Below are 8,246 nucleotides of genomic sequence, written 5' to 3'. Positions count from 1 at the left end.
TTCACAACTTACAGGTTGAGCTTGTTGGATTTGAGCAACCTGTTGAGTACCTATATTCATAGCCTTTAATCTCTTTTCTACCTCTGCAGCTATCGCATCTTCAACCCGGATTTTTGAAGTTTCCAGTTTAAGATCAATGATTCCTTCCGGTTTGCTAGCACACCTGTCATACAACTCCAAATGCTCATTTGCAGCTATTGCTTCAATGATTTTGATGATGCCGGAGGCTGTTGTGAAATTTGTTGAGCCTCCAGTTGTTGTATCAATCAACTGCTTTGTTTTCATTCTGAGCCCATTGACAAATACTTGCATCTGTTCAGTCTTGTCCATATTATGAGTGGGACATGCTACTAGAGTTCTTTTGAATCTTTTGTAAGCATCTCCTAATGGCTCACCCTCCTTCTGCTTGAAGTTCAAGATATCATACCTTTTCCTTATAAATACAGATGCGGGAAAATACTCATTCAAGAAAGCCTTCTCCATCTCTTCCCATGACGTGATACTACCTGCTGGAAGAGAGTAGAACCATTCTTCTGCTTCTTCGGCCAAGGTGAACGGGAACATTCTCAGCTTCTTTGCCTCTTCGGTATGCCCTTCAATTTTTAAAGTCGTACTCATGGTAAGAAACCTCTGTAGGTGCTTGTTTGCATCTTCATTAACCTTTCCGGTGAAAGGTTTTCTTTCCAGCTGATTTATTATGCTCAGATGCAATTGAAAGTTAGCCGCATTTACCGGTTGGTTGACAATTGTCAGTCTACCTCCCGGCGTGTTTGTAGCACCGTAGTCACCAAGAAGTCTCTCCGGCGCTGGTGGATTCTCTCCCATGACTTCTCCTTCACTTTCAGAATCTGAACCAGAATGAACTGAAATAATTTCTTCTTCAGATTCCAGATTTTCTCGACGAGCTTGTCTGCGCCTTGCGTGCAAAGTTCTTTCGATTTCTGCGTCAAAAAGAAATTCAGCTGAGGCCTTACCTCGCATAAACAGATTAGACAATTTTTAGAATAAGAAAGAAAATAAAATAAAAAGTGCAGAGAATAAAATTTTAGTCGCAGAGCAACAAAATTTCAATTGAACTTAAGTTAAAAATCTGTATTTTGGCAGTGCCCGGCAACGGCGCCAAAAACTTGATCGGAAAAATAGCAAGTGTACTATTTTTGCCTCTGTAGTAATAATAGGGGAAATTCCCCGAATGTCGATCTCAAGGACTGCGTAGGAAATACAGATTCGTAAAATATGATTCAATTGAACAAAAGATTATTGTTTTGGTTTTGGGGGTTTAAATCGTTGCAAAGTAAAATAATGAGAAAATAAATTGATTTTTGTTATCAAATACATGAGATGCTAGGGTGAGTCGTTGATTTGGCATGCAACACTTCAGAATTAAGATCTCTTCAACAAGTTCATAACATTCAGTTACCACATTCTTAGGGTGTTTCCTCCTAAGTCATTAGTGAGAAAACCTTTGGTCTTCCAACCTAAATCCTAAGTCCTTAGGAACCTAAATTGAAACCAAGCTTTTATATAATCAAGATTATGTGGTAATTATAGGGTATCCCTAGTCCTAGGTGATATCTACTATAATCAAATTATGCACAAACCCTAACAACTACAGTCCTGTATTTGTTAGCCATAGATTAATCCTTATTTGACCGATAAAGAAAACAAGAAGAACATTGCATAATTTAACTGAATAATATAAACCAATGTATTGACGAAATCACAAATTCATCGTTATTACAAAACCAAATCAGGACCACCCCCTAGCATTGGGGGGTTTAGCCTCTCATAATATTCAAGAAAGACATAATAAAGAATGTAGAAATTACTCAAAAATAATGGTGACTTTGATCTTCAATGGCGGAAACCCTTGAATCCCTTCGTCTCCAAAACTCTTGATGAAGCAATCTTCTCTCTTCTGTGATTTTCTATCGTATGATGCAAAAGTCCCAAAATAATTCTCTCAAACTCAACTAAATAGTCTAGGTACAAATCTCAGCCAAATGAAATGTCTAAAGTGCCCTCAAGGTGGAGATTTAATGAAAAAGCCCTAAAATTGGAAGTTTCACGCTCTCAGCAGCACTGGCCGTGCTTGGACGCACGGGTGGCCGTGTTGCTTTTTATTTTTATTTTTGCTCCCAGCCATCCTGACACGGGCCGTGCGTGGAAGCACGGGCGGCCGTGTGTCGTCCCTGGATTTTGTATGGAGAGTGCCATTCTCCTGACACGGGCCGTGCGTGGAAGCACGGGCGGCCGTGTTAGACCCCAGAACCTTGAATTTTCATCTTTCTCTTGCCTCTCCTTCCTTCATAGTTGCTTTGACACTTAAGATGACTTGTTCAACCCTGAAATTCGTACACAACTAACCAAACGGCATCAAAAGAATCTAAATAACTTAAATTAAAACATAATGCAAAGTAAACAGAAAAACAATGAAACATGAAATACTTAAACAAAAGCAATAAAACATTGATCAAAGTGTTACCGAATCGACAAATTCAGACCGAATACATGACAAAAATTAGGTAGAAATGGTGACCGATCAAAAACCCTTGTTTTAGTTAAACCCTTACTATCTTAAATTACTAATGGGCTCTAACTAACACCCCTCACTTACTAATACCAACTTAGGCCCAATAATCAACAACACTTACTATCTTATATTATTTACCAATAATTCCCAAATAAAACAACATAAAATCAATTAAGCATATAATTAACACATAATTCACAATTAATTCACATAACTCACATAAATAAATAATTAAAGAAAAACGGTCGTTACAACTCTCCCCCACTTAGAATATTTTCGTCCTCGAAAATTACCTCAATTGAATAACTCAGGATACGACTCGCGCATCTTGCTCTCCAATTCCCACGTCATACTTTCACCGGTAGTTCCCGACCAAACCACCTTCACCAAAGCAATCTCTTTTCCTCTAAGCGCCTTCGTTTCGCGATCCTCGATTCTTATCGGCATAGTCTCCATCGTGAGATTATCCCGCACTTGTACATCGTCCATATGAATCACATGCAAAGGATCCGAAACATACTTCCGAAGTTGCGACACATGAAACACGTCATGCAAATTCGAAAAATTAGGCGGTAAGGCCACTCTATACGCCACATTACCAACTCTCTCAGAAATCTGATATGGTTCGATAAAACGAGGAGTTAGCTTCTTCGACTTCAAGGCTCTTCCCACACCAGTCGTTGGCGTAACTCTTAAAAACACATGATCACCAGCTTGGAATTCCAAATCCTTCCTCCTCTTATCATGGTAACTCTTCTGCCTACTCTGAGAAGCCTTCATCTTCTCCCGAATCAACTTAACCTTCTCGGTAGTCTCTCGTACAATCTCAGGTCCAAGTACTACACTCTCGCCAGATTCATGCAAACACAACGGAGTCCTACATCTCCGACCATACAACGCCTCAAAAGGTGCCATTCCAATACTCGAATGGTAACTATTGTTGTATGTGAACTCGTCCAATGGAAGATAAGTATCCCAGGTACCTCCCTGCTCAAGAACACAAGATCTCAACAAATCCTCCAAAGATTGAATCGTTCTCTCCGTTTGACCATCGGTTTGAGGATGATACGCCGAACTCAACCTCAACTTAGAACCCAACGCCTCTTGCAAACTCTTCCAAAAATCTGAAGTGAACCTCGGATCTCTATCCGAAACAATACACAAAGGAACACCATGCAACTTCACAATCACACGGACATAAATTTCCGCCAACTTCGAAACCGGATAAGTGATGTTAATAGTTATGAAATGAGCCGACTTTGTAAGCCTATCAACAATCACCCAAATCGAATCATGTCCTCTCACGGTATTCGGCAAACTTGTCACAAAATCCATGGAAATACTATCCCATTTCCATTCTGGAACTTCTAACGGTTGCATTAAACAAGCAGGCTTCTGATGTTCAACCTTCGACTTCTGACAAGTCAAACATGCATACACAAACTGAGCTATGTCATGCTTCATTCCAGGCCACCAAAACAAATTCTTCAAATCTTGGTACATCTTCGTAGCTCCGGGATGAATACTCAGATTACTCCTATGACCTTCCTCGATAAATCTTTTCAAATCCACATCATCAAGAATACAAATCCGATCACGGAACCTCAACACACCGTGCGCATCTAACTTGAAATCACCATTCTCAGCTTGATCGACTCCAATCATCGAATCAACCAATTTCACATCCAACTTCTGGGCTTCTCTGACACTATCCAGAAAATCATTGTTAATCTTTAACATACCCAATCGAACACTCTTAGGGGTCACTTCACATACCAAACTCATATCTCGAAATTGCTCAATCAATTCTAACTCCTTAACCATCATTGCCGACATATGCAAAGTCTTGCGACTCAAAGCATCGGCAACAACATTAGCCTTTCCTGGATGATAATTCAAACTGAAATTATAATCTTTCAACAGTTCTAACCACCTTCGTTGTCTCATATTTAATTCCTTCTGATCAAACAAATACTTTAAGCTCTTATGGTCGCTAAAGACTTCAAATCTAGAACCATAAAGATAATGTCTCCAAATCTTCAACACGAACACTACAGCAGCAAGTTCCAAATCATGCGTAGGATAGTTCTTCTCATGAACTCTCAACTGTCTCGACGCATAAGCAACAACTTTACCATTTTGCATGAGCACACCTCCTAAACCCATCTTAGAAGCATCACAATAGACCACGAACGATTCTTCCGGATTAGGCAATATCAAAATCGGTTCCGATGTCAACCTTTTCTTCAACTCAACAAAGCTCTGTTCACAAGAAACACCCCATACGAAAGCTTTACCCTTACAAGTCAACTTAGTCAACGGAAGGGCTAACTTAGAGAAACCTTCAATGAACCTTCTATAATAACCGACTAATCCCAAAAAGTTTCGAACCTCGGTAGCCGACTTAGTAGTTTCCCATCTCAACACGGCATCAACTTTAGATGGATCCACGGCAATACCATCACTCGAGATGACATGCCCCAGAAAACTAACCTCTTTCAACCAAAACTCACACTTGGACAACTTAGCATACAACGTCTTCTCTTTCAAGACTTGCAATGCCAACTTCAAATGCTCAGCATGATCTGATTCTGATTTAGAGTAAATCAAAATGTCATCAATGAACACCACCACAAAACGATCCAGATACTCATGGAGCGGTTCATGTACTCCATAAATACTCCAGGTGCATTAGTAAAACTAAAGGGCATCACGGAATACTCATAATGTCCATAACGTGTTCTGAAAGCCATCTTCTGCATGTCCTCATCTTTCACTTTAATCTGATGGTAACCCGACCTCAGATCAATCTTGCTAAACACACGAGCACCAACCAATTGGTCCATCAAATCATCGATTCTTGGAAGTGGATACTTATTCTTGATTGTCACCTTATTCAGCTGACGATAATCAATACAAAGCCTCATACTTCCATCCTTCTTCTTAACCAACAACACTAGAGCTCCCCACGGTGACACACCAGGTCTCACGAACCTCTTATCAAGCAGCTCTTCCAATTGCTTCTTCAATTCAGACAACTCTAAAGCAGACATCCTGTACGGTGCCATAGACACAGGTCTAGTACCAGGTACAAGATCAATAGAGAACTCAACTTCTCTCTCAGGCGGCACATCGGGAATTTCATCAGGGAAAACTTCAGGAAATTCACATACTACCCTCAACCTTTCTATTACAGCCTAATTCTCAACAGACATCGAAGCAACCAACGCGAACACTTGAACATCTTCTTTCATCAACAAACGAAACTGTCTGGCCGATAACAACTCTAAGCTTTCCTCTTCAGGAGAAGAAAACCTCACAGACTTATCAAAAAAATTAATGTGAACATGGTTATGCCCTAACCAGTTCATCCCCAAAATCACATCCAAACCTCTTAACGGCAAGCAAACAAAATCAACAAGAAAGTCTCTGTCGAAAATTGACACGGGACACTTAAGACACACAAGAGATGTAGTCACCGATCCCTTAGCCGGAGTATCGACAACCATTTCTCCATACATAACAGATAACACCAGACCCAATGTATCAACACAATCAGCAGATATAAAGCATGCGTAGCGCCGGTATCAATAATAGTAATCAAAGGAATGCTATTAATGAAACATGTACCTTTGATGAGTGAATCCTCACTAGTGGCCTGAGTTCCCGACAAGGCAAACACCTTCCCACTAGATTGTTACTTCTTGGGCTTCTGACACTTGCTTCCAATATGGCATTCTTCACCACAGTTGAAACACACCATATCCTTATGCGTACAATCAGACGACGCATGACCAAACTTCCCACAATGGTAGCATCTTCTAGCATCAACGTTACACGACGTGCTCTTGTGACCAACCTTGCCACACTTGAAGCACACAATACCAGCAGGAGCATCTCCCCCACTAGTTCTCTTAGCCTCAACCGCTTTCTACTTGCCCTTTCCACTCGAAGCTTCATAAGGCTTACCACGACCTTGATAACCCTTTCCCCTCTTCTCAATTATCACACGATAATGAGCATTATTGTCCTCTTCATAGATCCGACAACAATCAACCAAATCAGCAAAGATACGAATCTTCTGGTAACTAATTGCTTTCTTAATCTCCGAACGCAACCCATTCTCAAACTTAATGCACTTGGAAAACTCACCATTCGGCCCATCATAGTGTTGGTAAAACTTTGCCAACTCACCAAACTTAGCAGCATACTCCACAACATATTTGTTCCCTTGACTTAGCTCAAGGAATTCAATTTCCTTCTTGCCACGGACATCTTCAAGAAAGTACTTCCTTAAGAACTCCATGCGAAACACAATCCAAGAGATCTCCTCACCACTCGCTTACAATCTCCTACGGGTCTCTAGCCACCAATCATCCGCCTCAACTGCTAGCATATGAGTCCCATACCGAACCTTCTGTTCAGGAGTGCAATCCATGACACAGAAAATCCTCTCAATCTCCTTAAGCCATGTCAATGGGCCATCAGGATCATAAGTTCCCTTAAACACAAGAGGGTTCTCTCTTTGGAAGGTAGCCAAACTCCGAGAAGCAGCACTCTCTCCACCATTCGGTTGGTTCTCCAAAGCTTGAGCCATTGCTCCCAAAGCAGCAGCTATCGCAGAATCATTCCTCCCAGCCATCACAAGTCTTCAGTACAACACAAAAGCAATCAGCACAAACAACAATATACGCTTGTTAGACTACACTACGACACGACACATGGCCGGACAAGACCGACCTGCTCTGATACCACTAATGTAACACCCCAAATCTACCCCGCAATCAACAGGAATATCAGAGTACAAAATTTCAAGCAAATAGGACATAACGATTCGGAGCGTCACATTTTAAACAACAAAATCACATACGCATATCATGCTCAATTACTTAGATACATAACACACATGTAGGAGAACAATATCGAAATCATTAATCGTTGTCAGCAAATCAAGTACTTGCATCGCAGCGGAAAATCATATGTCAACAACAATATAACTCATAATATCACGGCCAAACACGATATAATACATCTAAAAAGTCTCAGCATAACATAAAGACAAGTTTAACAAGGATAAACACAAGAAGCCAAAACATGAACAAGTAATCCAACGTTCCCCGAGTGCTACATATCAGAGCATCGACACACACCGACTCGAGCTATAGGTACATGACTACTCCGCGTCATTACCTGCACGTTACCAACAGAGGGTAACATTCAAACAGAAGGGGTGAGATATCATTCATTATAAAAAAGTGTATGATAATATTCAAAGCGGAGAAATAATCATACATCGGTCACCACTTCTTAACATATATCACTTACTACTATTCACATCATTCAACATCTTACCGACAACAATAATATCAATCTCAATTAAGGCATACATAGGCATTTATCACATATGCTCAACGAAACAACCATCAAATCAACACAAGATAACATTCATGTTATGCACACACAAATATTCAAATACTACTCATCATACGACTTTACTTAAGCAACTCGAACAATGCAAATGCATGTGGTACCATTGGAGTAAAACTCCTGTCTCAAACAATTGCCATTGGGTCGTCTCAAACATCCGCCACAAGGGCCGTCTCAAACATTTGCCACTAGGGCCGTCTCATACAATGCAATGAATGTGACTCAATGATGCACATTCACAATCACACTTAACGACATAATCGACTCAAACAACATAATCTACGTA

Source organism: Vicia villosa, unplaced genomic scaffold (assembly GCF_029867415.1).
Source record: "Vicia villosa cultivar HV-30 ecotype Madison, WI unplaced genomic scaffold, Vvil1.0 ctg.000547F_1_1, whole genome shotgun sequence".
In the NCBI taxonomy this organism is placed as follows: Eukaryota; Viridiplantae; Streptophyta; class Magnoliopsida; order Fabales; family Fabaceae; genus Vicia; species Vicia villosa.
This window is presented reverse-complemented; position numbering follows the sequence as displayed.